The 15260-nt window shown below is 42.0% G+C and overlaps 1 protein-coding gene across 1 annotated transcript in view; it reads right to left on the reverse strand.

Moving 5' to 3' along the window:
- Positions 1-15260, reverse strand: part of Nnmt (nicotinamide N-methyltransferase) — a 66710-nt gene that overhangs the window by 11563 nt on the left and 39887 nt on the right. The window lies entirely within an intron of this gene.

Consider the following 15260-nt stretch of genomic DNA (forward strand, 5'->3'; position numbering starts at 1 on the left):
AGTGTATTCATGCACCCAACCTTAAACATTTGACCCAGGGAAATATGACTAACTAATGAAGTAGAGCAATGCTAAATATGGGCATATGTGTGGAGCCAGAACTACAAGGAAAAGGCTAAAAGGGTTCCCTCTGTGTGTGAGGGCATACATGGTTTTGTTTTTCTTCTTAGGATTCCCTGAATGTTTGGTTTTGTTGCATGGCATTTTCCTTGAGGAGACATCAACTGCTAATAGACCAAAGCAATCATCTCATCAAAGTTTAATCTTGATGGACAGTGCATGTTGTTGGGTTTATTTAAGGAGTGTGGGTGACTAGTTACTGCACAGGTGACTCAAAGGCAGCTTGCATGATTGCCCAGTCTTATCCCATCATGAGTGACATCATACAGAAAAACAAACTCCCTGGAGCTTCCTGCACCACTTAGGGCACCCTGGCTGGTCAGAAATGTTTCTCCTATATGACCTCAGGAAGGGGCCATGGGAGTCTTCTAAGTCTTGGGAGCTTCCTGAGATTTGTAGGTTTTCTTCACCTGTGTCTTAAGAACCTCCCCTATCATTGGACTGGGGGAGGGGCATAGGAGAAGAAGAGGGAGAAAGGGTGGGATTGGTAGGGGATGGGGGAGGGGGCTACAGCCCGGATACAAAGTGAATAAACTGTAATAAATAAAATAAAATAAAAAAAGAACCTTCTTCCTCCCTCCAGGAGGCAATGTTTCATTTCATAGGAAATTACCACATGGAACATATACTTCCCCGAACCTGTATTGTTTTCTAATGAGAAAATTTTCATGCCTTTGTGTTAAATGTGATACAAGAAAAATCTCCTCCCCCTAACTTTATAGACATACTCATAAAATAGTGAGAGATTCAAGATTAGGGGATAGCTGTATTTTAGTATAATTTACTTTTTTTTTCTTATTTTTATTATGTTTATTTACTTGTCATGTGTGTGTGTGGCATGCATACCACAGTATGTTTGTGGAAGTCAGAAGACAGCTCACAGGAGTCAATTTTCTCCCTTTACTATTTGGATTCCGAAGACTGATCTCCAGTCATCACATTTTTCCAAAAGTGCCTTTAACCACTGAGCCATTTTTTTTAACAACCCCTGGAACTTTTAGGATTTTAATGATAGATCCAATGAGCCAGATTTGACTTTTTTTTTAAGTACACTAACAACTCTGATTTTCAACCAGCATCCTCAGTTCCAGCTCTCCCAACATCACAAGCTATAAATTTTGCACTCGCTCTGAACTGTTTGCTGTGATCTTTGTAAGCGGCTAGGCAGTGGAGCCATATCTGTGGTAGGCCCCAGGTTCTTCTGTGTGTACTGGATGCAGTAGCTAATAAACCGATTTTGATGCTACTTCTGTTTTGATACTTGGTCTGTTGGTAGAGGGAAAAACACTGGGGGCTCAGTAGGAACAGTTCTGGATTTACATATGATGCTGAACAAATCTTCAAAGGCCTTAGGCCTCCAGCTCATCTGTGAATGGGTAAGTTAAAGCACATTTTATATAGCACACTGTCAAAGTTTTCATGAAAGGCAAAAACAAACAAAAAACTAGAATAGAACCGGGCAAAGGGTTTGGGGTGGGGAAAGGAGGAAGCAGGTTACTAACCAACCTCAAGACTCACTACAGGCCCATAATGATCAGGACAATGAGTTGTTGAAAGATTGGCCCAGAAGAATCAAGGAAACAAAACAGAAGTCCCCGAAATAGACCCGTAGAAACACATCAGCTGACTTTTTAAGAGAATAAAGGCATACAAGGAAAAATTCTATTCTCAGTCATCAAACAATGTTGGAACTACTGGGTACTGACATGGGACAAATGAATTTTCCTATATATTCGCTCTTTTTGAAGAAAAACAAATCGACTCAAAATAGATTGTAGAGCTAAATGTAAAACTATAAAACTTATAGACAGTAATGTAAGAGAACATTCTACATCGGGTTGAGTTTGATGTCAACTTTTGGACTTTTAAAAAGTGTTTCTGTCAGATCTGTTTGTTTATTGGTTGGTTTGTTTATTTGAGATGAGGTATTGTTATACAGACCAAGTTGGCCTAAAATTCTTGACTGACCTGGCTCAGCCCCTCAGTACTAGGTTTACAGACAGGAGCTACCATGTCTGGCTTGACGGTTTTGTAGATGCAACATAGAACACACATCTCATGAAAGAAAAGTTAAAAAAAAAAAAAGAAAAGTTGGACTTCACTAAAATTAAAAAAGTTCTCTGTGAAAGGCAGTTAAAAGGGAGAGTCTTAAGCTGAGAGGAAATATTTATAAAACATAAATTTGATAAGGATCTGGAGTCCAAATTACACCACAGAGAACTTATGAGACTCAACAATGGAAAAGTAAACACCCCAACTTAAAAATGAGCAAACGATCTGAACAGACAAATCCCTGAGAAAAGATCTACAGATGGGATAGAAATATTGTCAAACATGGGCCACGCCCTATGTCATCAGTGAGCAGAAGTTAGAGCAACAGTGAGAAGCCATTCCAGATAGCCTGCTCAAATCTGTGCCTGTCAGAATGGCTGAGCTCCCAAACACTGACAACACCAAATGTTAGTATGAATACAGAGCAATGGGAACTCTTCCTTCACTGCGGGTGGGAGAGCAAAATGGTAGAACCACTTTGGAAGATAATTTGACAGTTTCTTAAAATAAAAAAATAAACACATTCTTACCATATGATACAGCAATTACACTTCTTGCTGTTTACTCAAATGAGATGAAAACATATGTACACATTAAAACTTGTACATGCATTTTTGTAGTAGGTTTATTCCTAGTTTCTGAAATACAGGCATCACTGAGATGTCTGTCAATAGGTGAATATATAAACAAAATTTGGTACATCTATACAATGGAGTATTATTCACTGATAAAAAAGAAATCGAGTCGGAAATGGAGTTATTTGACTACAAAAAGACATGGAAGAAACTTAAACACATATTGCTAAGTTCTAAAAAACAAAACAAAACAAAAAGCCAATCTGGAAGGGTTTTATATGTGAGTCCAAGTATTTAACATTTGAAAAGGCTAAACTATGAAAACAATTTAGAGAATGGGGCAAATGGATGAAGCATAGATGATTTTTTTTTTTTTTTTTTTTTTGGTGGGGGTAATAGGGTCTTACTATGTAGCCTTGCCTGGTCTAGAACTCACTATGTAGACCAGGATAACCTCAGATTCATAGCAATCTACCCACTTCTGCCTTTCAAGAACTTGGATTAAATGCATGCCCCACCATACCTGGCTACATAGGGAATTTTCTATGGCAGTGAGACTGTTAACAGTTTTATAAGAAAAGATAAACGCCATCACACACTTTCCAAAATATGGAGAAGATACAGATGTAATCATTTTTAATTAACTTATTTATTCACTTTATGTCCCAATCATAGTCCCATCCCTTCCCTCCTCCCAGCCCCACCCTCTCTCCCTCTTCCCCAATACCCACTTCCTTATTCCTCAGAAAAGGGGAACTGCCCCTTCACCCCAGCTCATTAATTCCTATCAGGACTGAGTGCATCCTGTTGCCCTGTCGTCTGGCTAGGCACCCCTGCTGGGAGGAATTGATCAAAAAGCAGGCAACAGAGTCTACAGATGGAATCTGAATGCAATCTTGGGTTTTAGGTAATAGCATTGAACCATCAGTGGAAAGGAATGAGCCACACTAACGCAAGACTCTAGTAACAGGGTGAAATGGGATTGAGGAAGTTGTAGTTCCTGTTGAATTTCTATAAACCAAAAACTCTTCTTAATAATAAAATCTGCTTTTTTAAGTTAAAAAAAGCTGTTTTATTCAGGTTTTATAGGCAGGGTCTCACTAAGTAATTGGCTGTTCTGGAACTTGATGTGTAGACCAAGATGGCTTTGAACTCACGGTAATCACCCTGTCTCTGCCTCCTGAGTGTTAGAATTAAAGGTGTAAGTTACCACACCCTAACGCTGCGAAAGGCATATTTAAGTAAAGCATTAAATGAGGCTAGTTTCACTGTAACAGAAGAGCCAATTAAAAATAGCCTAACCTAGAAGACTGGGGAGAGGGCACAGATATTAAGTCCTGCAAGGTTGAGGACTTGAGTTTGACTCCCCAGCACCCATTAAAAGAAAAATAAGGCATGGCTATGTGTGTAACCCCAGGATTTGGGGGACCGGGAGACATAGCTCTGAAGGCTCCCTGGCCAGCTGAGCTGTGCAAAATGGCTTGAGGCAGTGTGTTAGAGAGTTATAAAGTCCTCCACGTGCATACACACAGACATAGACACCTATGAGCCCATATGCACCACACACACTACATGCTATATACCACACCACATCTCTCTCTCTCTCTCTCTCTCTCTCTCTCTCTCTCTCTCACACACACACACACACACACTCACCTTGAATCCTCTGAACTGGTCATTGTAAGTTGTAAGTTACTACAATGGGCTGAAAATAAACACAGACACCCAGGGAGGCCCTGTTCCTTCTCATGAAGCCATCCCTCCAACCTCCTGAGTTGTCTCTGGATGCAGCTCTGTCACAAATAACAGACTGTAAAGATTCTGATCTCACTTGGTATTTTAAATGCATTAAAAAAAATCAGTATGTCAAAATACAGAAGAAATCGATTGTTTTGTACTTGTTTGGAGACTGCTCGCTTACATGATGAGTACTTTATTAGCTATGATAAAAGTTCAGGGGTGCTCCCAAGATGGCTGGCTCAGGACTGGAGCTCTCTTTTCTGATAAGATGGTGGGTGTGAGATGCTTACACTGCACACTTGCTCTCCAACCAACGGCTTCTCGTGCTTCTTGCTAAGAGAATTATCAGAATGGCTGCTGGTACTGTGTCTGAGTGGCATAGAAAGAGGGACATGCATGATGGCTAGCCAATGACCACTAGCCAGTAACATCGCTCTCCTCACGGGTGATTGACAGGTGAGAACTGGAGCTTCCAGAAGCTGAGTGCTTTTGTGAGTAGTTTTCTGAACATAGACAAAATGGACAAGGAGACTTTTTTTTCTTTGCCTTTGGGTGTTTTGCAGTGACTCTAGGCACATGAGCTACCATCTTACTGTCATGAATAAATAGGCCTGAGAAACAAAAGAACATCACACAGTGAATGTGAACACAGAAAGGACTGTAGTCTTTCACAATCTTCAGCCACTGACCTAATGGTTGGAGAAGTCTCTCTCCTCTCAGCTCAGAAGAAATTCTCTCCCTCCAACACAGGTCACCAAGCTTGCTAGCAAGTGCCTTTACCGTCGAGCCAGATCCCGGCCTTGAATTAACTATCCTGGTAGCACCTTAAACTTATTACAGATAATAAGACCCAATGGTCTCCAAAACAGGAAGAAAAAAGCCCGTCAGTTTCTTTTTGTGTTTTGACATAGTAATTTTTAAAAAGCATTTTAAAGACAGGGTGAAATTGGTAACTTCAGAACCCACTGTTTACTAGAGGGCTATGTCCAGAGGTGGGCATGGCAGCTGCCTGAGGCAGAACTGGGTTTCCCTGGGTGTGTTTGTTTTCATCCAAATTGTGGCAGTTTATAGTTTGTACATGCCCAGTTAAGGGGGCTCAGTATTTTCTTTTTATATTTGTGTGAGTGTGTATGTGTGTGTGTGTGTGTGTGTGTGTATGCATGAGAGAGAGAGACAGACAGAGAGCAAGACAATTTACAGGAATGAGTTTTTTCCTTCCACCATGTGGGTTCCAGGAATGGAACTTAGGTTTCTAAGCTTGACCACAAGTGCGTTTACTACTGAGGCATCTCAACAGCCAAGATTTAATGTAATGATTAAATTATCTTAAATAATAGAATTTAGGAAACTTTGGGATAGTATCTTGAAAGATTGCTCCAAATACTTACTTGTGGCATGTTTGAAGCTGACTCTAATTGGACAGTTTTTTTTTTGGGGGGGGGGGAAGCCTGATTAACTCTACGTGAACTGGTAGAATCCACTTTAGGGTATCTACATCTAGGACCTGTACCCAGCTGCTTCCTTGACCCCCATCAACACCATGACCTTTGAAAGTCCTCAAAGTATTCCCAGTTAGTAACATTGATATTTTCTGTGGGTTTCTCTTCACCACCAAATTTTCTGAACTTTCCCTGTGATGTTTTAAACTTAATATTTTAAGACTGCTATCTTCTGTCAGCCTGCATCATTATTGAAAGGTGCTTCAAAACTGACCTTGAGAGAAGGGAAGTGATCAGCGAGGAAGCCACCGGGGATAGACCACAGAGAACAGAAAATAATGAGAAAGCATAGTGAGAGGTTCTCCATAAGCAAAGATAAAAATACACATAATATCACAAAGCTAATAACCCAGGAGGGCAGCTAGAAGAGCTCATGCAAACCTTAACAAGTAGAAAGTCCTAGTAGGTGCTGAGTGGAGGGAACAGCAAGCGGAACGGCAAATGAAGACGCCAGCATATAATTGGCTGTGCCGGCAAGGGTGGGGGTGGGGGAGCACTGTAGCAGGGTATTCTGATAAGTGGAATAAATACTACTCTGTAGACCCCAGGGGAATCACCTAGCGAAGAAAGATGATTTCTAGTACCAATTAATTCAAAGTTAGAAGTGAATGCAACTGTGGCTGTTGAGTTTGTATTCAAGTAATAGCCTGTGTCATAACTGCCTGGAGGGCTTGTTAAAACAAGGTGGTGGTCTACCCTCAGCTCCCGATACAGTGGGAGTGTGGTGGCACCTGAAGTTTCTTTCTTTTCCTCCTTCCTTCCTTTGTTGCTCTCCCCCCACCCCACCCCCGTGTGTTTGTGTGTGTGTGTGTGTGTGTGTGTGTGTGTGATCAAATTCAAGTTGTCATCATGTGTGGCAGCCACTGCCTTTGCCCACTGAGCCATCTTGCTGGCCTAAGTTTTATATTTCCAATAAGTTCTTAGATGATACTGGTCTAAGACCACTTACCGAAGAACCAAGGGTTAAAACAAATATTAGTGAAAAGGTTTAGAATGAGCTAGGCATGGCAGCCCATGCTTATAATTCCAGCACTTGGAGTGGAGACAAGAGGATCTGGAGTTGAGGGCCAGTTTCAGATACAAAAGTTGGAGGCCACGGGGTACATACACATGTTACTTGTCTTAAAATAACAGAAGCAATACCAAACCAAAACTCAAGCAGAGCTCTTGTGCTAACTTATAGGCTCACACCCCGTGAAAGGAGGGGGTTGGTGAGGTTTGGTTTGGTTTTGTTTTCATTATTTTGTGTCTGTATACTAGAGAATTAAAGGTCCCGCTATAAAGCATGAAGCACAGTGTTTTTAAACATTACTTATAATACCTGCTCTTTTTGCTTATGATTTAAAGAATGGGGAAGTTTGCAAGGTAAAAAATAGTAATGACAGGTTCAATGATATAAAAACGTGAAACTCTGGAATAATGAAACTCCACAAACTCAAGAGAAAAAAAAAAAGAGAAGAGATGGAAGAGAATAAGAAACTGTGTTTGCTAAAGATATAGCAGCATATTTAAAGTTGCCATCTAAAATATATTGAGCTCATTTGAACCAGGTTCCCAGAGGGGCTGGGACACACACAGCCAGCAGTTTCTAACGCCGAGAATGCCGACATTAAGCCAACATTTGAAACGCTAAGCTTCGAAAGTTAATTAAAGAAATTCAAATGCAAACAATTATAAAGGACCATTTAACACATATCAGATAAACAAGTATAAGGATAAATGATAAAATCCAGCACCAGTGAGACTTGGGACGTCGTTACCAGTAAAGTATAAATGAGTTAGTTTCTGCAGTACAGCCACAAAAAAACGACCATGCCAGAAAATGTATCCCACATAAGTAATTCGTAAAAACAACAAAACTTTAATTATAAGAATATTTGGTGCAGAATTATTTATGTTAGCTACAAATGAAAGTGCCAAATCCCCAGTAGTACAGTAGCAGGGCGAATAACGCCCTGCAAGCCAATGTTCATTCATTAGGAATGAAATTGTATGGAAATTCTGCAACCAACAGACGTACGCCTACTGCCCAGACAGTAAGCAGATAGTAGTGTGGAAGGCAAAGAGAGAGAGAGAGAGAGGACTTGAAACAAGGTGACCTTTACTAAGGACTCAACACAATCTGTACTCCAACCCTGACATCTTCTAAAAACATAGTTTTCTCTCTCGTCTGGCAAAATAGAAAAAAAAAGAGTTAATATAACCTTTCTCCTCTTTACAGTTATGTGTGTGTGTGGTTTGTGCATTTGTTCATTCAAGCGCGTGTGCTCATGTGTACACGTGTGTGAAGGCCTGAAGCTGACACTGAGTATCTTAATCATTTTCTACTGTATTCTTTTGTCTGAGGTGGAGTACTTGCAGTTTCCTGGTTCAGACAGAATGGACAGTGGACTTCAGGGATCTACCTTCTCTGCCTCTCCAGTGCTGTGGATCACAGATGCATACCACAGTGCCTGGCTTTTTAAGTGGATGCTTTCAGGCAAGCACCTCACCAACAGCGCCATCTCCTCAGCCCTCCCTTTACAAAGTTTTAAGTACATAACACACTATGGTTGATTCAGCGATGTGTTATTCTGTGGGTCTCCAGAATGCACTGATCTTTCTTAGCTTTGTCCCCTTTGACCAACCCCTCTCCATTCCCCCTTCTCTTAGCCCCTAGCAACCAGCATTCCACTTCCTGTTTCTCTGACTTTTACTGTTGTAGACTTCACATTTAAGTGAAATCAATCATACCTCAACAACGTCATTAAGGCCAAAAATGGTGGGATTTTGCATTTGGCTCACTGTAAGCAGGTGCACGCCTACCCACGCTAACAGCAATGCTTGCTGATCTATTTAATTCTCTTCTATCCTCTATCTCATTCCTTTCCACTCCAGTTAAACGTGCTTGCCATTAAATTGATTTCAAACCCACCAATATGTCACAGCCAGCCATTCATACGATAATGACCTAATTTACAGAAGTTGCTCGACGCCTGTTGATACTGTTCTCCTACCTCCCTCTGCCTCCCTCCCCCACAATACACCCAAAGAGCTTTAATAAAGGCCAGGGCCAACATGGAGCTATAGAGGCACGTAATCATAGTGGACATGCAATTTTATACCTGACTACATATAGGACATATGTGTTGGGAGGAATAAAGGGATGCTTAATATAACTAGGTCAGTATGGTTTTTTTCCCCCAATAATATAAACCTCTCCTAAGCTATGTCATCCTTCCCTCAGCTCACCCACACCTCAACCCTTCCCCACCCCCAAGAATCCATAGCAGATGATTATAAGTCACGTGACCAAGCACAGCCATCCCTACTAGTTTGGCTGTGGGTGGGACAGGCCTAAAGGTGCCATCTGCTCAGACAAAGAGCTGGCTGCTCTTCCTACCTTGGTCTTGGCCAAGTCAGCAGCAGGCCAGCCAGGCTCAGAAGCCGTAGTTAATTGTACTGCATGCTGTACATTTGCCTGCAGGTAATCTATGCTGCAAATACTCCAGAACAGTGGCTCTCAACTGTGTTTATGGAACACCCACGTATCGGGTACAATGGCAAATGCTTAAGTCTCTTTATAGAAGGGTCTGACTTGGGGTGTGGGAGGCATGGTAGAATTCTGGAAACTGTGGTTTGAAACACATACCCAAACTTGGGGAAACTTTCCCGTGGATCCCACTTCAGAGGCAGAGGGTTGACCCTTATTTGAGATGGTTTATCTTGGCCGCTTCAGCCTTCCATCAGGCACAGGCAACAAATCTCAGGTTTTTTGTTTTGTTTTGTTTTGTAAAATACAAGAAAGATACTCAATCTACATTTCTCCTTGTTCTTTGACTTCTTATGATTGTGTTTGTAAATATTATCAAATGAAAGAGCAAACAGTCAGGGAAGCCGAGGCAGGCAGCTCACTGTGAGTTCAAGGCCAGCCTGGTCAACAAAGTGAGTTTAGGACAACCAGGGCTACACAGAGAAACCCGGTCTCAAAAAAAAAAAAAAAAAAAGAAAGAAAGAAAGAAAGAAAGAAAGAGAGAGATAGGTCTCAAAAAAAAAAAAAGAAAGAAAGAAAGAAAGAGAGAGATAAACAAGCCAGGTGTAGAAGTTCACACCTTTAATCCCAGCACTTGGGAAGTAGAGATGGATCTCTGAGTTTGAGGACAGCCTGGTCTATAAAGTGAGTTTCAGGACAGCCAGGGATACATAGAGAAAACTTCTCTCTCACTCTGTCTCTCTCTCTGTCTCTCTCTCTCTCTATGTGTGTGTGTGTGTGTATATGTATGTATGTATATACATGTGTGTGTGTAAAGAGAGAGACATATATATTAATGAACATATATGTGTCTCCATTGTGGCAGAATTTCAGACATGCATTTTTTTTAATCTAGTATACGGTTTTCTCTATGTAGTCCTGGTTATCCTGTAATTCATTATGTTGACCAGGCTAGCTACAAACTCACAGATATCCACCTGCCTCTGCTTCTGCCTCCTGAGTGCTGAGAATGAAGCATGTGCCATCATGCCTGGCTCATGTACCCTTTTTAAGCAAAGCTATTGAAAAAGTATTTTGTCTTCAAAAACAAAGGTCTGTCTGGGGCCTGAACACCATGAGTTTGAGGCCAGCCTGGGCTACTTTTAGAAAGTATCTCAAAACTTTAAAAGGTGAAAGTAATAATAGAGACATGGAAGAGAAGAGGAAAGGTTAGTCTCTTGGGGCTAGAGAGATGGCTTAGTATTGAAGAGCACTTGTTGCTCCTCCAGAGGACCCAAAGTCAGTTTCCAGCATCCATGTCAGGTGTCTCACTACCTCCTGTGACTCAAGCTGCAGGGAATCTGACTCTGTATTTTGGTCTCCACAAGTACACACACACACACACACACACACATACACACAAGCATGTACACTTAAAACATGCACTTACATATAGACAAAATAAGTAAATAAAAACTTGAGAATAGAACTTTGAGTTTGAGGGATGATTATCATGTCATTGGTGGTACCGAAGAGTGACAGTACAGCAACAGGCACAAAGATCATTTTGAGGCTAACACACAAGCACATGGTAGCAAAGGGAATAAAGAGAAGAGCCAGAACAGCATAAGGCGATTCAAGGCACGAATTGTTTCTTTTGTAAAATTTTAACATTCTCAAGTTATTCTCCTCCCTCCCCCTGTCTTTTTCTCTACACTCCCATAGGCTGTGTGTGTATGTGCGCGTGTAGGACAGTGGTCAGTTTGAGGAAATTGGTTTTCTCCTTTCATCATGTAGGCCCCAGGGATTGAACTCAGGATATCAGGCTTAGCAGCAGGAGCATCTTTACCCATGAAGGCATCTTGGCAGCCCAAGATATTAGTTCTTTCTTGCTAGAGTTGCCATTTGGAGAGACCGAAGTCTTAGCACATCATAAGTAGGCAGCCTTAATCAGGTGGCTTATTTCTGACAGGGGCCAAAAAAGAAACAGAAATTTTTTTTTTGTTGTTGTTGTTGTCAGACAATACTGTTTTATTTTTTAATTGTTAAATTTTATTAATTTTTTAAATTTATTACAATGTATTCACTTTGTATCCCAGCTGTAGCCCCCTCCCTCATTCCCTCACAATCCTACCCTCCCTCCCTCATCTCTTCCCATGCCCCTCTCCAAGTCCACTGATAGGGGAGGTCTTCCTCCCCTTCCCTCTGACCCTAGCTTATCAGGTCTCATCAGGACTGGCTGCATTGCCTTCTTCTGTGGCCTGGTAAGTCTGCTCCCTGCTGAGGGAGATGTGATCAAAGAGCCAGCCACCGATTTCATGTCAGAGACAGTCCTGTTCCCATTACTAGGGCACACACTTGGAGGCTGAGCTGCCATGGGCTACATCTGTGCAGGGGTTCTAGATTATCTCCATGAATGATCCTTAGTTGGAGTATCAGTCTCAGAAAAGATCCCTGTGCCCAGGTTCTGTTGCTCTCCTTGTGGAGCTCCTGTCCCCTCCAGGTCTTTCATCTTCCCCTTCTTTCACAGGATTCCCTGCACTCTGCCCAAAGTTTGGCTGTTATCCTCAGCATCTGCTTTGATACACTGCTGGGTAGAGTCTTTCAGAGGCCCTCTGTGGTAGGCTCCTATCCTGTTCCCTGTCTTCTCCCTCTCCTGATGTCCATCCCCTTTGCCTTTCTGAGTGAGGATTGAGCATCTTAATCTGTACACCTAAAGAAACAGGAATTCTTAATTGCTGCTTCTTCACAGAAGGAGCACCCTCAGCTCCTAGAGGCAGGCTAGCAGGTAAGCATATCCAGAAGGAGACAGGGTCAGACTTCCCCCGCTTCTCCTCTTTACGCCCGAGTTTTCTGCAAGGTCAGGGAAAAGAAAGAAAGAGGAAATGATTGTCTCCAGAGGAAGTGTGATGGTCTGGACACTCGGCACCCGGTTCTTCAATTCAGCAACCTGATTACACTTTCCTCCCTCACACATTGGAGCTCTTGACAGGGGCTGGCTTCACAGTCCGGTCTAGAAATGAACAAGTGGTATAGCCCCGTGACATAAGACCCACAAATGCACACGACAAACACGTTTTCAAAGGATTCTGAAGAGAAACATCCTTATTCTTTCTTATAAACGACCTAGAAACCTTTTATCTTCATTTTCCAGAGATGTGCCTGGGCGCGGAAAGCTACTGGCAGCCATCTTGTGGCCACTTGGGGAAAGACAGACCCAAGGCAGAAAGAAATGAAAAGCAACCCCAGCAGTCCTTGTTGGCTCTGAGTTGGTGGATCCAGCCTGACTGAAGCCCTGTTCCTCCATCCTTTTAGGCACGCGAACAAATAAATTTCCATTACTGTTTAAGCCAAATCTCATAATTTCGTGCTTCTAATGGACCTAAATGTAGCAAAAAGCAGATTGCTTTCGGGAGTCTTGCCCCTGTTTTTCCTCTGATCTGGCTAGATTTTCCAAGGACAAGGAGATGACCAGAATAGAAATTAGATTTTTTTTTCTTCTGTCAATCACTGCTTAAGCAAATCAAATGATCATACGTGCCATTTCTTCTCCCCCAGACTAAAATGGAAAAAAGCATCTGAGATACAGTAATTCAGTAAATCTGAATGATATTATTATTGCTTTTTTTTAATTGGCTTTATTTAGTGTGTGTGTGTGTGTGTGTGTGTGTGTGTGTCCCTCTATGTGTGGGAGAGAGAGAGCAGGAAGAGGTAACTTTTAAGAGTTGATTCTCATCGTTTCACCTTTTAGCTTGCTGAGACAGGTCTCCCTCGTTTCTACTGCGGCTGTACTACACTTTCAGCTGGCTCACGAGCTTCTGGATTATTTTCTGCCTCCGATCTCAGTTTAAGAGTGCTGGGATTGGGGTGCAGGCCACTGCATCTGGCTCTTTACATGTGCTCCAGGGATCCAACTTATGTCATCAGACTTGTACCCAGAGAGTCACCTTCCTTCAGACTGTATTATTTTTATTAAAGATTTATTTGTTTACATGTATACAATGCAGTCTGCATGTACACCTGCATGACAGAAGAGGGCACCAGATCTCATTATATGTGGTTGTGAGCCACCATGTGGCTTCTGGGAATTGAACTGAGGACCTCTGGAGGAGCAGACAGTGCTCTTAGCCTCTGAGCCATCTCTCCAGCCCAGGCTGTATTTTTAAGAAAAGTTTTAAGTTCACAGAGATTTTGAGAGCATTGTACAGAGATTGCCCATATTCCCTGGCTCAGATATAGGCACAGCCTTCTTCCCTTGGCAGCTTTCCCCAGAAAGGTACTGCTGACACAACTGAGAGAAATACGCTTACACGCCATCACCAAAGATCTTAGTTTTGGTAGGGCTTAATCTTGATGTGCAGTGCATCGTGGGTTTAGGCAGTATATAATGGCTTCCATCTATCGTTACAGTATCTTCAGAGTATTTTCACTGCCCCAAACATGCTCCATGCTCTGTCTGGCCACTCATCCTTCCCACCAGCCCTTGGCAACCACTTATCTTTTGATTTTATTCATACTACTGTATTCTCTAGAAAGATAAGTACTTGGACTCATATAGGATATAACCTTTTCAAGTCTCTTCAGTTTAGCAATTAGTGTTTATGTGGTATGTGTGTGTGTGTGGTATATTTTAATACAGCCCAAACATGCTAGCCAAGTGCTTTGCTTGTGATCCATACGCTGAAACCAGTGGTATGGATTTTTGTTTTCCCACATTGTCCAGACATACGACAATGACTTTCTCTATTCATCCATTGAGGGAGATCTTTATTACTTTCAAGTTTGGGAAATGATGAAAAAAAAAAGGCACCATAACCATCCATGTGCAGGATTTTATGTGGACCCTGGTTTTCCTCTTTGGCATAAATGCCAGAGTATGGTTGCTGGCATCACTCACCTGCTAAGAGCAGTTGGAGTTTGCTGATGGTCTCGGCTGTGCTGTTCTAATTCCCACCAGCTCTGACTGAGAGCTCTCACCAGTCATCCACTTTTGATGTTATCAGGGTTCCAGGTTCTAGATTTAGGCTCTTCGAGTTGATATTTTAATTTGCGTTTCTTCAGTGACTCAATGTGGAGCATCTTTTCTGACTAATTGCCCTCATCTGTCTTCTTTGAGGGTCTCCAGCTGAAGCCCCTTGGCTCTCTGTTTCTTCATGTTGAGCTTTAAGGGTTCCCAATATGGTTGGATACCATTTATAAAAGACATGGAGAATGAAGTTGTGAAGGTGTCAGTGAACCAGGGCAGGAGCGAATCTTGGCATTGCTCCCAACATACTAAAATGCCACATTCCCTAACCCCTTTAAAGAAAGCCTCCCTCAGGATGCTTATTTCACAGTCAGAAGGCAAATAGGATAGACTCTGGAAGTTGCAGAAGAGAGGGAACAGGACAGGAGCCTACCATAGATATCCTCTGAAAGACTCTACCCAGCAGGGGATTAAAGCAGATGCAGAGAAGAGAAAAAGAGAAGAAGAGAAGAGAAGAGAAAAGAAGAGAGAAAAGAAAAGAAAAGAAAAGAAAAAAAAAAGAAAAGAAAAGAAAAGAAAAGCAAGCCTCTCTCAGGGCTGGTAAGATGGCTCTGTGATTAAAAGCACTGACTGTTTGCTCTTCCAGAGGTCCTGAGGTAAGTTCCCAGCAACCACATGGTGGCTCACAACCATCTATGAAGGAATCTGAAACTTTTCTGGCATGCGGGTGTACATGCAGACAGAGCACTCATACATTAAATTAAAACATACATACATTAATGGATTTTACTGAGTGTGGTGCCACACACCTGTATTCCCAGCACTCGGGGAGGCAGAGGCAGGCAGATCTCTGTGAG

The sequence above is a fragment of the Meriones unguiculatus genome, chromosome 1 (genome assembly GCF_030254825.1).
Source record: "Meriones unguiculatus strain TT.TT164.6M chromosome 1, Bangor_MerUng_6.1, whole genome shotgun sequence".
In the NCBI taxonomy this organism is placed as follows: Eukaryota; Metazoa; Chordata; class Mammalia; order Rodentia; family Muridae; genus Meriones; species Meriones unguiculatus.